This window comes from Daphnia magna, linkage group LG8 (genome assembly GCF_020631705.1).
Source record: "Daphnia magna isolate NIES linkage group LG8, ASM2063170v1.1, whole genome shotgun sequence".
Lineage (NCBI taxonomy): Eukaryota > Metazoa > Arthropoda > Branchiopoda > Diplostraca > Daphniidae > Daphnia > Daphnia magna.
In genome coordinates, this window is record NC_059189.1 from 8,380,975 (window position 1) to 8,396,355 (window position 15,381).

At 36.7% G+C, this 15,381-nt stretch overlaps 1 long non-coding RNA gene and 1 pseudogene across 1 annotated transcript; both read left to right on the top strand.

Annotated features, from left to right (window-relative positions):
• The first annotated feature begins 1,935 nt into the window (after positions 1 to 1,935).
• LOC116915496 lies at positions 1,936 to 2,776 on the top strand. The gene is made up of 4 exons (XR_004390050.2): positions 1,936 to 2,088; positions 2,172 to 2,238; positions 2,305 to 2,408; positions 2,485 to 2,776. It is a non-coding gene; the product is annotated as an uncharacterized LOC116915496 (long non-coding RNA).
• A 9,839-nt stretch (positions 2,777 to 12,615) lies between these two features.
• LOC116916323 lies at positions 12,616 to 13,582 on the top strand (annotated as a pseudogene).
• The last annotated feature ends 1,799 nt before the right edge of the window (positions 13,583 to 15,381 follow it).

Below are 15,381 nucleotides of genomic sequence, written 5' to 3' on the forward strand. Positions count from 1 at the left end.
GATAACAAACACAAAACAAAAAAATTACTTCTCGGGGGTTCTGTTTAGTGAAGGGAAGATTCTTAGCTTCACGATGTAAATAATTCCCCCTTGTGTCGTCGGAGTGAACCCTACCACCTTTCTGTTTACATATGAAAGGCGGTAGGGTTCACCCTGGCGCCAAGACCAAGTTGCTGAGTTCTTTTAGAAGCACAATGTTCCCATACGTAGTAATGCAATGTTGCCGTCATTAAATAGTATTATGTATAAGTTGGTTTATATAATGTGCAAAATATCAAATGATTATAGTATTGGAAAGCTCAGTGATATAGCACTGGATCGCTGTGAATGAGATATTTTTAGGTTAAGTATTTAAATTACATATATAGAAAGCAAAGTTACTTTTTGCCTTGCTATTCAACAATATTTTTTTTTAAAGCAAAGTTTAGTAAAGTATAGTATATCTATTTCTAGTCTAAGAAACATGTAGTTAAGTAATACTTTACTGTATTTATTTAGTTTAAATTGGGTCGTCTTTTTTTCGTAAAACTAGTATTGATTCCATCATATCTTCGAACGGATCCATTATTCTTAGCCGTCATTTAATGGTATTATGTTTAAATTGGTTCTATACAATGTGTGAAGTATCATACGATTGCATTATTGGGTAGCTTAGTGGTATAGCACTGAATTGGAAAGGATAAGGGTTATGATTTATATCTCAGTTAAATAAGACACTACGTATTTAAATGATGTGTATATTAAGTAAAGTATATACCTTACTATTCAACAATAACTTACTTTGAAAGTAAACTTTAATGTTTTAATTAAGTATATATTAAAGTTTTTAAATATTTATGTTTTATATTTAAACACTTTTTCATTAAATAGCATGGAATTATAGCACGTAAATATTTTTTTATTGATTGTTCAAAATCAAAACATTTAAATTGAAGAATTTTTAGTTGCAGACGAAATTTTTTTATCGTTGTAATTCTATCGGTTGTGATAGTCTGGTGTGTGTACATCTCTTACATTTTGGATAACAAAAACTAGTTTAGGTAACGTTTTTTAGTTTCTATACATGTTTAGTTATCATTGTTAGCAAAATAGTGTTTTTGTAAATCTTTGTTTGTTTCAAGAACGTGTTTTATAGTCAAATTTTATTTATTACTATAATTTACATTTACTTAACTATTTAACTTAATTATTTAACTTAACTTAACTATTTAACTTAGTTTAACTATTTAACTTAACGTAACTGTTTAACTAAACTTTAATTACTTACTATACTGCTTAAGTTACTTACCCACCAAAAACCCCTATTTTGTCTCGCTTTGCTTGGGACTGGTCTTGCTCAGGTACTTAACTAGAGTTTAGTTAAGTTAATTTAGTTAAGTAATGTTGATCTGGTGAAACAGACTTTTAACAAATTAATAAAAAAAGGGACAGCAGGAATTGAGGACACAGTTTACGAGACTTCTTTGGTTTAACTAAAAGTAGAATTCTAAACACATTGTAGTGTCGGCGATAATCTAACATTGGTAAGATACTGACTATCGATATTTTTAGTAGATATTAATCGATAAATGAATATTGAATCTAATATCTAAAATTTTTGTAAACAAATGCATTGCAAACGATCACGTCTGCTAATTATCATGTTTGTTGACTTTTCCTGTGATGTCTTTTGCTTATAGGTGTACGTATTTGGGGTGAGTAATAGAATAACCGAAATCTTCCGTGATTTCTGCTTAAATTCAGTCATATTACAATTGCAGAAAAATATTTTAAATTTATTTGGCGTTTAAAGATATGTGTCCATGTTCTGTCTGAAAGTTAGGCCAATAATTTTCAAGGCTGTTAATGAAATACCCATGAATATAACCAAGATAATATTTTTACAAGAATTGCCAACTATGCGATGTTGATATGAGTATTTCTTTTTCCAGATTAATGACGTCAGTAGTAGACATGGGAAAAGATTCTGCGTTAACTTTCAGGTGTGTTGGTTGTCAACGCCCAAGTCAGTTTTAGATCGAAGAAATCAGTGTTAATCTATTCATTGTTGTTATGAAATGAGACATGCAAATTAAAATATACAACTAGGTAATCGACTCAATGTTGATTGATTAAAGCCTGAGTTTCTTAATATTCATTCATTCTTTACCCAATTTTGATTTCTTGGCCAGGTTTCGAAGGAGAAATGATTTAGACAACCTGAATTGGATGTTTTGGGCATTTATATCATTGTAGCAGGTAACAACAGTTTTTTCTGCCACATGGAAGCAAGTCGTATTAATATTCCTATGCATTTTTGTTCAGAAACAGCAACATGTTTACATTGTCAGGAGAGAGTCTGTTTCTTTCCTCAGAAATTAGTTCCCCAGCAGAAGAAAAAAGTTGTTCACATGGAACTGATATAGCCGGTATGCATTGAAACTTAGTGACCACTTTTATCAATGGCCAAAACTGACCTTCGTCTCTTTTATTTTTTTTAAACAGCAAAGGATCCGAGTTGCGAGGCTGAAGGGGTAAGATGTTATATTCTTCCCTCAGAATTATTCTGTTGGCTTCTTTGTTTGGTCCTTGGGCAGTAATGTTGGCGTTTGACATGGCGAAAGCTTCATCGTGTCCTTCCCAGATCGAAAACTGGTTGTGTTGCATAGATTGAGCTGCCAATTGCTGACTATCTTTACCTCTCTCCTCTGAACTGAAAACGATGTGGTTTCTTGTTCTTTTCTCGGCCTCACTGGAAACCACACTACTGAAATAGAGATCCAGTTTCTTAAATCTGTATAGTAAGTTAATATGTTAAATTTAAATAACGAGGCAATAGAAGTTAGCTTTCGTACCTGGGATCCAGATATGTGGCAATTAAGTGAGGATTTGAATGCGTGCACGTTTTCTGACTATCTTCAAACCTTTTTTAAAGCGCCGTAATTAGAAATGTTAGAAGTTGTTTAAGGCAGTCAACGTAGATGTTTTTGTTGATATTATTCAGCCATTTTGTTATCAAAACAATCGATGGAATAACTTTGGAAATACTCGGGTAATTTTATGAAGATAGATCCTTCGTTAATTCGTCAAACGGCTTTAATATTTCAACCGCGTTGGCTATTATTTCCCATTCAAAGTCATCCAAATATAAATCACGTCGATCAATGACGGGGGAGCGCAACGCATCTTGAACGAATTCTCTAAGATCAATTAACGACCGAATCATTATGAGGCTAGAATTCCATCTCGTCGCCACGTCTTGTGTTAAGACCTTAATATTTCGGTCTTTACATAAAGATGCCAGTTTAGCAGTTGCTTTATGGCTTTGATGGAAAAATGTCACTATTGCTCTCGCACGTAAGAGAATGGCCGAGAATTCAGGAGTTTTTTTCAATTGCTCCTTTTACAATCAAGCTGAGCGTGTGCGCGAAGCAATGAACGTGTCGCCAGCCAGCACAATTCGGTGAGCTTGCAAGTCTTTTTTTGGCACCAACGACATTAAAAGCGTTGTCAGTTACGACAGCAACAACTGTAAAAAATCAGGAAAACTTGAAAAATGTGGCGAATGTATAAGTTAGGTTATCCTTATGGTTACCTTTATTGAAAATATTCCAAGTATCTGCTATTTCTTTCAACTTGTAGGCTAAGTTTTCGCTTGTACAGGACTCTTCCATGTGTTCAGTAGTCAAAACTCGGGATATCATTTTCATCTCCGAATTAATATAGTGAACGGTCACAGTAATATAGTGGCGATTATTGCGGCAAGTCCATCCATCGGTAGTGAGAGCCACCCATCGAATCAGAATGAATTTTTTGAGAAATGTTTTAAATTTCGTTTATTTTCACTGGCTCAGTGTTACAAATGGCAGGAGTGAGAGATGCTCTTGATTTTAGAGTTTGCAAAATGTGAAAGTGGCGTTTATCATGATCATGTACCGTTTTTGACGCGTCTGTAACCAATTTAATCATCCGTTCAACGCCTTGGGTATTGTTAGGAATATCAGGAAATATAAGAATCTCACCAGATTTCACCGATTTCAACAATTGATTTCTGGTAAACGACATTGTCAAAGGGGGTTCAGTAAAGGATTCCACTTTCCAGTCGATAATGTCGATGTAAGATGTTGCGTTAAATTTGATTTTTGGTAGAACAAACTTCCGAACTGAATCAGAAATTTTCTTTTTTCTTATTTTAAGAATTTTCAGAACCGCTCTCTTACGAACAGATGGATCATCGTCAGTGAGCATGGCAATCAAAATACTTTCAGGGTGGGCAGAAAAACAATTAACCTGCATTATTCTTTGGAAAACCCTCTTCTCGTCTTGTCTTAACACTGCAGAAAGTTTGATGAGCTGGAAGAAATTTTTGGCAGCGTCAACAAGACGGGGATGAGACTTGATGAAAAACCAAGACGGAGCGTAAACGTACATAATAATTCTAGCTGGCCTAATAGGAATTAAAAGAAGCCAAAGATAAGGTTTATGAAATTTTTTATGTAATATTCGACTGCTCTTTACCTATTCAGGCTGTCACTAGGATTGACAGTGCTGACGTACAATCTCAGTATACGGTTAGCTTTTGTGAGCCACCTTGCCTCGCAAAGCTTACCAGGGTTCCGAGCACTTAAGCTAATTGGGACTGAGCCTTGACGAACTGCTTTGCACATTTCATAGAAATATTTCTGGTCACTGCTGAAATTGTCGATTACTTCTGTAGGAAGTTGGTTCAACCTTCCTTTTATTCTCTGAAACTTGACGATTGGTTTCATTCGGAGCTCTTCGTCCTTTTCCATAATTGCCTGGCCAATTGGGCCTTTGTATGAAAATGGACCGCTTGTTTTGCCATCAATATGTTCAAATAAATGCCTGAATGGCAGTTCGTTTAGGTGCAACTGGCAAATAGCCCCTTGAAGTGGTCGGCCAAGGGTTTCTTCTACCTTTCTAATCACACCGTTGTTACATCCAGTATTTACCGCTGTTCCGTCTGCACCAATGACACAAAGTGATTGTTCCGAGTCTATTGTTGTTAAAAACTTGACTATTTCTTTGGCTATGTCCAAAGCTTTTCCACTAGCTGGTTCAAAATGATTTCGATAAACACTCCTTGGTTCTTCTACAACAACGTAATGATCTTGAGTAACTACTTCTCTTATTTCGATGCCCCCGCGATTAGATAGAATAGTCTTGGTTAAAGTCTGATCTTTTCTTCAGTCGAACATCAAACAAATCACTTCCTTTCGAGTTTCATCAATTTCAGCAGCCAACTTACTCCCGTATTTCTCGAACATGCGCTGAACCTTACTGTGACACAACCGATTCCAGTCATTCGAAACACCTAGAATCAACAATAAAATCAATTTTAAAAAAATGAATTTATAGATATTAATATAGGCCTACCAAGATCTTTTAACATTGCGTTCCCTAAAACACAGACTGCACGATTGGAAATTCCGAACCTCCTCGCAGCTGCAATAACGTTTGGGTACTCAGTTCTGTTCTGAATGACTTCACTTTTATAGTCTTCGTCTAGTTCGTGCCCATCTTCAACATGTAAACTGAAAGAGTCACATGGAAATTCACCATGACTGTCTTGACGGAGTTGTCTTAATTTAGACAGTTCAATAGGTACATTATCTTGCGCGGATTCTGGACGAGCCACTTCTGAAGAATATTCACGTTTCCTTTTTTCACGTTCTTTCTGGTTGTCTATTTTAAGTTTCCTTTTTCGTAATTGCTCTGATGCGGTTTTGTCAACACTGTTTGAAATAAATAATTGGCGATTTAATTGCTGATTGACATAAAAGTTCCATTCTGTCTCAGGAATTTTGCTACCAAGAGAGACACAAAAGCAGTCGGTAGATTTCACATTGTTCCAATCGACTAGTTTCCCAAATTTTGATTTAAAGCAGGGGCAAGAACACACATCAAATAGATAACTCAATTCACTGAGAAACAAGTCAATTTTCCCTTTATTATCACGCTTACTATTTAACGAATGAGAAAACGAGGAGTACTTTTGAACTAAATATTGCACGTTTTTCAAAATAAGATCTTTACTCGTCGGTGGCAATGAAGCCATTTTCCAAATATTTTCAATCTCATCGACAAGATCAGAATAGATTTCGCATTTCACTTCTTTATCATCACAAGCTGACAAGTTAAGTTTGAATAAATACGCTTTTAAAACGTCAAGTTTAGTTGGTAGCTGTCTGTTAGGCAAACCTGCTGGCTGCCCAACTACGACGTCAACAGTTTTACTCCGAGTCTTTCCCATTTCGTTAATGATTAGATCACACAACAAAGAGTCAATAACTTACACGTTAACACTGGCCGCGTGGTCTTAATGATGGACTGAATGAGGCTGGGGTGATGAATCACACAATAAACGCAGGGAAAATTATGTTGGAGGGGAGGGATTTCCGTTTGGTGTGATTTCTCAAACGTCCTTGAGCCTTAAGATGAGCAATAAGCAAGGTCAACTGAGAATGTCAAACACATTTTTGTACTGTGTTAAAATGAAACGAAATTTGAAAATGTTACAGCATATCTTTTGTTTCTTGGACAAAAAATTCAAATTTCCCGCGGCTATGTGGTGGCGAAAATGGTTTTTTTTTTTTCAAGGAATAATTTGTGTGTTAAACAAATTATATTTGAATTTCAAAAGTAACTAGCATATAGCTCATCATTTTGGCTTTAAAATTGTATATAGCTTGATGCCATTTACTTTTACAGTCATTGAGAAAATTGAATTCTTGCTTAAGACTAGCAGCGCCACAGTGGAATTTCTCATAAGAAAAGAAAAACCACTCCATTTTTATAGTTTTATTAAATTTTCTCAGTAACTAGTAATAATTTTAAAAATCTGAAAACATTTTCTTTAAGCTTATCATTCTGTCAATAACACATCTAATTTAAAAAAAAATAGCTGGTAAGGTACAGATTTTATTCAAAAAACCTGTGACAGGTACCAAATTTTCCGCCTTTTTTCAAGACATAAACAAGCGGCGGGGACACACCAATGGTTCAATTTTCCCCAAATTTTGAACATAACATATTAAAACATAGATAAATAAAATAGCTTGGCTGATTTTTTGAATTTCAAAAAAAAAAAATTTCGATCCAGCCTACTACCAGTGGTTCCAAGAGTCAGGGCCCAAATTCTTGCTCAGTTTATGCCGGTAAACCAAGTTCAGTTTTATGAGTTTAAATTTCGGGACAGGTAGCTGGGAATGGAGGAGCACACGTTGGAGTATTACTACGATGTACTGGATCTTTGTGGTCGGGTAGACCCCAATATGGAAGAGGCGGTCAAACCATATTCTGTGGCGTGGGCTGAAGCCTAGTGTGTTCGAGAAACTTTGAAACCTCAAACCAGGGAAGTGCGACGAATTTTTATAAGAGGTAAAATGCTATCAGGAGATGGCGTCGAGATTACGAAAGGACGAATGGGGCCTGGGAATAGTAGGAAAAAAGACGTCGGTCTGACTTTGACAGCGGTGGGGTCGTTGGGTGACGACCGGATGGAAAGAATGGATAAAATGTTTGGATAATTGATGTGAGTGATGAGAAGAACAATGGGTCAAGGACCGAAAAAAAACGCACCACATGGACACACGTTAGTAGGCCAATATGTTTTAGCTGAAACGAAAGTAGCCACATGTTGAAGTTGAAATTTTAGAGCGAGCGAGTGGCCAGAAGAGAGGGGTCTAATTTCTTCCTCCGATGGAAGGGAAATCTGCTTCTTCTGAAACTAACCAGGGCAAATTTATCTAAATTGCCCACAACGACAGGAAACGAAAACTGTCCAAACTGGACAGAACTGTTAGAAGTATTCGGCAACCTGTTAATTATACTAGTCCAAAGACGAACATTGCTCCATCAATTAATACACTGACATTGAAAACTACTACAATCCTCATGAGTATTGCGCATCTGCTGCCCAGAATAGAAATCACAAAATTCGATGATGATTTTAAAAAAATAGAGGAATTGGTGGGCGATTTTTCGAACAAATATCCATGACAATCAGTCAATGAGCAGACTGCAGACTGCAGCTAGCAGACTGAAATTACACATAACGGAGGAAGCTAGATATCTGGCAATTGTTCAAGTAGTAATTCACCAGCAGGCTCTACTCCACCAGTTTCTCAGTTTATCTCCCAGACAAGCCATTCGACAAAGACGCCCCTGGCTATCAGCATGGCAGAGGTAGCAGGATCGTTCGTGGAAGGCTTAATCGTAAGAGTTGGAAGCTGCAACTTAAAATCGATAGAGATCAACATCAAAAAGTGGAAGAGACAGTGGAAAGCGACACGTACGCAAGAAACTACAACCTGTCGTCCAAATAATTCGGTGATCTTCGCACGGATCACGAGGCACCATCATTTGACTGATCGACCACCTAGGAATGCTGTCCTCCACGGTGACTCGTCTAAACTCAGAGCTGCTGAACGCGGTGGCCGATCAGATGGAGAATTAGAGACAAGACGCGATCGACCTACGTTACGTTCAGCAAATAGGTGAAGCTCGGGAATCAGCCCGAGAACATTTGGAATGAAGAGCCAACGATTCGCCTTCAGAAATTCGGGTACTCGGGGGGCACCCCATTTAACCATTAGCCCCACCATCTGTCGTCGATCAACCTGAGGTTGTGAGAGCAGCAGAACTCGCAATTGCTCATCAGAGAGTCGATGAAGTCCGAATTCAAGCAGACGCCGCATGTATTGCGGCGGAAAATGCAGAAAGAGATCTGCAACAATTAAGCATTGATGACCAAAAACCTTTCAGCTCCGCCCACTACTACAACCCGATCGCGGCCCAAAACGTCGCAGACTGGCTCTTCCGACCTCGAAGAATGTTCGAGCAGCCTGGAGTAAATATTCTATAGTCATCCGACTACTGGATAGACCTGTACTGTTCCGTTACATAATCACCGAACGCTGGTCAACGAAAGTTTCGCTCGACGTTATCAGTAGATTTAGACCTTTTCCATGGGAAATCCCTTGAATGGTTCTCATGGATAGACGTATTCCGTGCACTAGTGCACGCCACAGTGAATTCGCCCGGTGAGAGGTTGGCACTGTTGAAACGGTACCTGCGGGGTAATTGCCTGGATGTGATCTACGGTTTGGGTGGCGGGGAACCAGCTTACATGGAAGCTCTTACACGTTTGAAGCAAACTTGTGGTAGGCGAGACGTCTTGCGGGCCGCTCATCTTCAAGCAATGGGCCAGTTAGAGATCAAGCAAGATCCGGCAACACTCAAGCGATTCGCAGAAAAGGTCCGAACCCACTTTTTCAACCTTAGTAGGATTGACGAGACGTCAACGGCTGACGAATTGATGAATGCAAAATTAATTACCCACAAAATAACTGAAACATTATTTGTTACAGAAATCTCATTGAAAGAGAAGATGGCATTGGTGATCTTATTATGAGACGGCAAAATGATCTCGGAACTATTGGAAATGGCAAGTTGCAAATATACCACAGCCGAGGTACTTACAACTGCCTTGCTAGACATGTTGGAAAAATTAAATATCCCCAAAAGACATCTGGTAGGGTTCTCCATCGACACCTGCAACACTATATTCGGAGAACACAAACTGTCTTTCCAAGATAAAAAAAGACGTTCCTCATCTCGCGAGGTATTTTTACCACAGCCCTCATTTGTGTTCTTTAAAAACCTTCGCTATGCTTCCAACAATCATCAAAGAGTTTGTTCGAGAGCTGCTTACCCATTTAAAGTCTTACAAACAAAAGGATACTTTGGTCGAATTTCAAGAGTTTTGTAAGGTGGAAATCCTTTCTGAAACCCGGACTTACTCGTTGGCTTACGTTACAGCCATGTGCAGTTAGATTTATCGCCCAGTAAATTCCACTCCTTTTCTTCTTCACTGACGCCGTCACGAAAGCAACACCAAGATACCGAACTTTATAAAGGACTCATTCACGAAATATTATCTCAAGGTTCTCGTAATTGTTTTGGACAAATTTAACAAGTTCAATGCGACCTTTCAAAGTAATAGGTCTTTTCTTCACTTATTATAGGAACACGTCAACAAACTCTTTCTTGATCTTTCTCGTTGTTACCTGTAAGAGTCCTACGTTGATAGTCATAATGCTTCCCCTCCCCTTATCGATCCAAGAAATAAAGTGGCTTTTCTCCCTCTGAAAAGTATTTATTTTATATTGATATAGTTTTCTAATGGTTTCTCTAAAAGATTCCATACTATATAAATCAATCAGACCAAATGTCAATTTCTTTTTCAGGAGGTGGAAAGATAGATGAGGCTGTTGGAACAACACGGTCTTCACCCGTGAACGGATTCAGATCCAAGTACGTTATTCCATTAAAACGGATGCCGCGAGTGGTGACCAACGGATTCGTTTCCCTTCACTGATGGGCAAGTAATCGCGCCACCTTTCCTCCGTACATGTGAGTATTATAGTTCGAAGGCGCTCAGATTTGAATCCATTCACGGAAGTAAAAAATCATGTTTCCTTTTTTCAGAGTTTGAATGTTGAATTTCCGTTCACGGATTGTATTTCAATTTTCAGTGTAAAATTTGTATTGCAAGTATTACAATGTTTACAGGATTGGTTTCCGTTTACGGATTGTTTACCTTATTTATACACGTGACTAATTCTTAATTTTCATTAACCACTTAAAACCACTTAATTAATATTGATTGAATTGTTGTTTTCTCCAACAGTTGGTTTTCTTTTGGATTAAAATGCTTTTATCGGAAGAGCTTAAGGCAATAAAACAGATTTGCAGTACAACAGTTTTACGTGTATTAATTAATATTTAAGTTTTGCATGATTAGCAACAAGAAATTTGAAGAACTGAAAGACTGAACTGATAATTACTGAAATACTGCCGTTTAGTGTTATTTATTTAATATTGAATTAGGGATTATTAATAATCAATAATAGTTAAGTGTTTTACGTTTAGTTTTCAATGGAAAAAGACGAAATTTGAACTGGCGCCAAAAAATGATGGCCGCCGTCGTGCTCTTTCACGATTGGTTCATACATATTTGCTGATTCCTAATCTAAAACTATGTTTAATGACGTTTTTTTAAGTATCGCCTTGTCCCTCGTGATAAGAGGATCACGAAAAGTACATTGTATATTAGTTTAAGTGAAGAAAATTATCCGAACGGTGTACGAAAAGTAGGGTGTGTATCTACGTCATCCCCCCTCCTCCCCCAAAGTTGGCAAAATTGAATAATAATTTATTTTATCCAAACGAAAAGTGCCATCATTATGAATTTTATGGCAATCGATAGCTCTCACTAAGAGCTTTCGATTGCCGTAAAAAAAATATTAAAATATTAATATGGAAAGATATACTATCATAATGAAAATGTTTTTTCGCTGTAACGCATAACTCGGTCTAGCCGATAAAACGGAAATTTTTTCATCAAGATAGTTGACGAATTTCACTCGTTGACGAATCATGACCGTTTTACGAATTAACGAAGGATCTATCTTCACAAAATTACCCGAGTATTTCCAAAGTTATTCCATCGATTGTTTTGATAACAAAATGGCTGAATAATATCAACAAAAACATCTACGTTGACTGCCTAAAACAACTTCTAACATTTCTAATTACGGGGCTTAAAGAAAGGTTTGAAGATAGTCAGAAAACGTGCACGCATTCAACTCCTCACTTAATTGCCACATATCTGGATCCCAGGTACGAAAGCTAACTTCTATTGCCTCGTTATTTAAATTTCACTTATTAACATATTAACTTAATATACAGATTTAAGAAACTGGATCTCTATTTCAGTAGTGTGGTTTCCAGTGAGGCCGAGAAAAGAACAAGAAACCACATCGTTTTCAGTTCAGAGGAGAGAGGTAAAGATAGTCAGCAATTGGCAGCTCAATCTATGCAACAAAACAAGTCTTCGATCTGGGAAGGACAAGATGAAGCTTTCGCCATGTCAAACGCCAACATTACTGCCCAAGGACCAAACAAAGAAGCCAACAGAATAATTCTGATGGAAGAATATAACATCTTACCCCTTCAGCCTCGCAACTCGGAATTAATACGACTTGCTTCCATGTGGCAGAAAAAACTGTTGTTACCTGCTACAATAATATAAATGCCCAAAACATCCAATTCAGGTTGTCCGAAAAACCAAAACCGAAAAACCGAAAACTTTGGGACGCCTAAGTTTGGTTAATACGTGTGATCATGGCATAATTTCAGCATAACCGAAACTCAGGTTTCGGCATGGTTTCGGCATTTTTCAAAGAGCGATATTTTTGTTTTCAGATAACTTTAAGGCATAAGTTTAGGCTCTCTGGCATAAGTTGGGCAGGACAATAAAGTTATGCTGAAATTATGCCATGATCACATGTATTAACCAAACTTACGCGTCCCAAAGTTTTCGGTTTCAAGAAAAATGTTAACATTTTTTTCGAAAGTTAACAAAAAAAAATCAAAACTATTTTCTCTTGTTACTAATAGGTGCAAGTCTATTCTTGAAACACACACTTATGCATGAATTAAGACTGAATTGTTTATAGTTTTAGCAAAATTGAATTTTGAAATGTAAACAAAAATTTTATTTTTACAAGTCTGGCAACAGATCAGCAGACGACGTTTCAGTGTGTCATTTGCTCAGTGTATCCTTTTTTGTGTTTACTTGCAATAATGACATTGAGTGAAATTTTTTGGAATCTTGGCCATAAAATAACTTGTCATAACTTACGGGGAAGCATTAGTATGGGTTATCGTTTATTTCGTTCTTTTTTCGGGACATCCCCGCAAGTGTATGCAATCGTTTGGGATATTTTGTCAACTCAACGCCCGCCTAATTCAACACCAAATCATCTCTTATGGGGATTTTTATTGTTAAAGCAGTACAACATCGAGAGTGTTAATGCTGTCCTCGTTGGAGCAAGTGAAAAGACTTTTCGAAAATGGTCTTCAATTTATGTTCGTCTTATAGCCAATCTTCCAGTGGTAAATCAAATTATTTTTTTGAAATCTTGCTCATTCCAATATGTACATTTACTTTTACTTCAAAATATTAGCTTGATTGGGAGAAAGTCTCGAAAACGCACCTGAAGGCACCACTACGTCTGTCTCTCTTGATGGCACTGATTGTCAAATTTTGGAGCCCACTGAATTCGACCCAAAATTGTTTTCGCATAAATTCAGCGGACCTGGCGTTCGCTATGAAATTGGACTTTGCATCGCAACGGGGAATATTGTTTGGGCCCACGGCGGATACCCATGCGGCGAATGGCCCGACTTGAGATTAGCTCGTGATGCTTTCATCGATCATCTTGACATTGACGAAAAGGCTTTAGCTGACAAGGGCTACCGAGATAACAATTACTTTGTAAATCCTAATGGAGATCCGCTGAAAAAAAAAATCCTAGCTAGACACGAAACAGCAAACAAAAGAGTAAAACAATTTTACTGTATGAAAGATGTATTTCTGCATGTTTTAACTTTGCATCCTTCTTTTTTTCGTGCCGTTAATATAAATTCGTGCCGTTAACATAATGATCGTTAATGGCGAACCTTTGTATGATGTTGAGCCATTAGAACAATAAATGAGTCTTTTAGTCGTCGATTTATATGCTTACAAATTTAAATTCTGGTACGTTATCTTAAACCAGGTTATTTTTTTAATTCGTCATAAATTGCGTTTTACCGCAGCTCCCTGGACAAGAGGTTCTTGAAACTTCTATGATTCCATTACTTAGAGGTATGAAACAATGTAGTTTATGCGTTCCCTTAATCGTAACAGATTTCTCAAATCTTGAAAGTAATTTTTCTGAGTTTACATCTATTTCACTTTGATTTACATACTTTGATTTACGCTGAGACATCGACTAGCATGTCTTGGCTTGAAAGTGGACTGGAATCAGGGCTCGTAACTTCGCTAAGTGGAGAAAAATCTAGATCTTGAACATCCACTGCATTAACTATGCTTTTTATTTCATGGTAACAAAGGTTGCAGAGCTTATTGTCAATAACGAGGCTTAGATGGGCTAAACATGGCTTTTCCGATTGCCCTTTAGTAATAGAATTATTTCCTGTGCACACATGAATAATTTCAATTAATACTAGATATTTCTCTTTATCCATGAAACTAATTAGCTTACCAATACAAGGAATTGGATGCTTATTAAAAGGGTCGCAACAGTTTGATTTCTGTTCATCAATTTTCCCCTGGACAAATATATTGCACCCAACACATAACAGCAATCCAGGAATAAGTTTAATGGTCTTACTTAGTTTTCTGGATTGACTTAAGGTTATAGTGCGTGAGCCTAAACCAATAAAAAAACGTTTATCACTGTACATTTATGCCATTTAAGAAATTTAAATTACCCTTTCTTATTTTTGATGGATGGCATTTATAAGGATCGCAACAGTTCTTTCCATGACCCTCATGCAACTTAAAGTCCACTAAATAATAATCCTCGTGATATTTGCATATGGTAGAGTCACTTGATAGTTGGCCATGGTGTAGTTTTGCTCTCAATGTCAAAATTTCAATGACGTCTGGGGATAGAAGGGATAAATTTTTTTCATACAGTTCCCCATTCTCATTCTTTTGAAAAACACACACACTTTTTCCAACTAAAAACCCAACTGTACAGCTATTGGAAGCCATTATTTACTTAGAAACTGAGAAATAATGACACAAGCAGCCCTTTTACGTAATTTAGATAAACAAAAAAACAGGGTTGCATGAAATTGAAATAAAATGAATACTAGAAATAATACATCTTTCATTTTTTTAATATGTTATAGATAAGATATCATTCCGTTTATGATTAAAAAATGAAAGGGATCGCGGAACAAGGTTTTCCACAAATAATTTTTAAAAAAGGTCAATTTTGTGAAAATTTTGATTTTTTACGACTTTGATTGAAAAAATAGTAGTGATACGGAGCTTGGATGGCGATAAAAATTACTGGGATAGTATTTCTAACCCTATTCTACATTAATATGTAAAAAAAAAAAAAATATGTAGTGATAACACCCGATAACGTGATTTTGAAATCACGAAATATATCATACATAAATTAAGCGTGCTTGCTATCTAAAACAGCATCACATCCCCCAAACTATACATGTAAATTAAGTTTGTGATTGACTTAGTTTATTTAATAAAAAAAAATTCTTAATATCGCAGTAATTCCCACGGTAAAAATGATTATTAAACTATACCTAATTTAAGCGCGCTAAAAACTTTGAAAGCCTGTAACACGGGAACGGGTGATTTATTTTCAAAAAATTTTTGGATACTAACTAGTACAGTATATATCAACAATAAAACATGAAAAAATTGAAAATCGGCGAGATGACCGTCACTGTCATTGGTTGATTTCATATGGAATGACCCTAGAATTCATGACT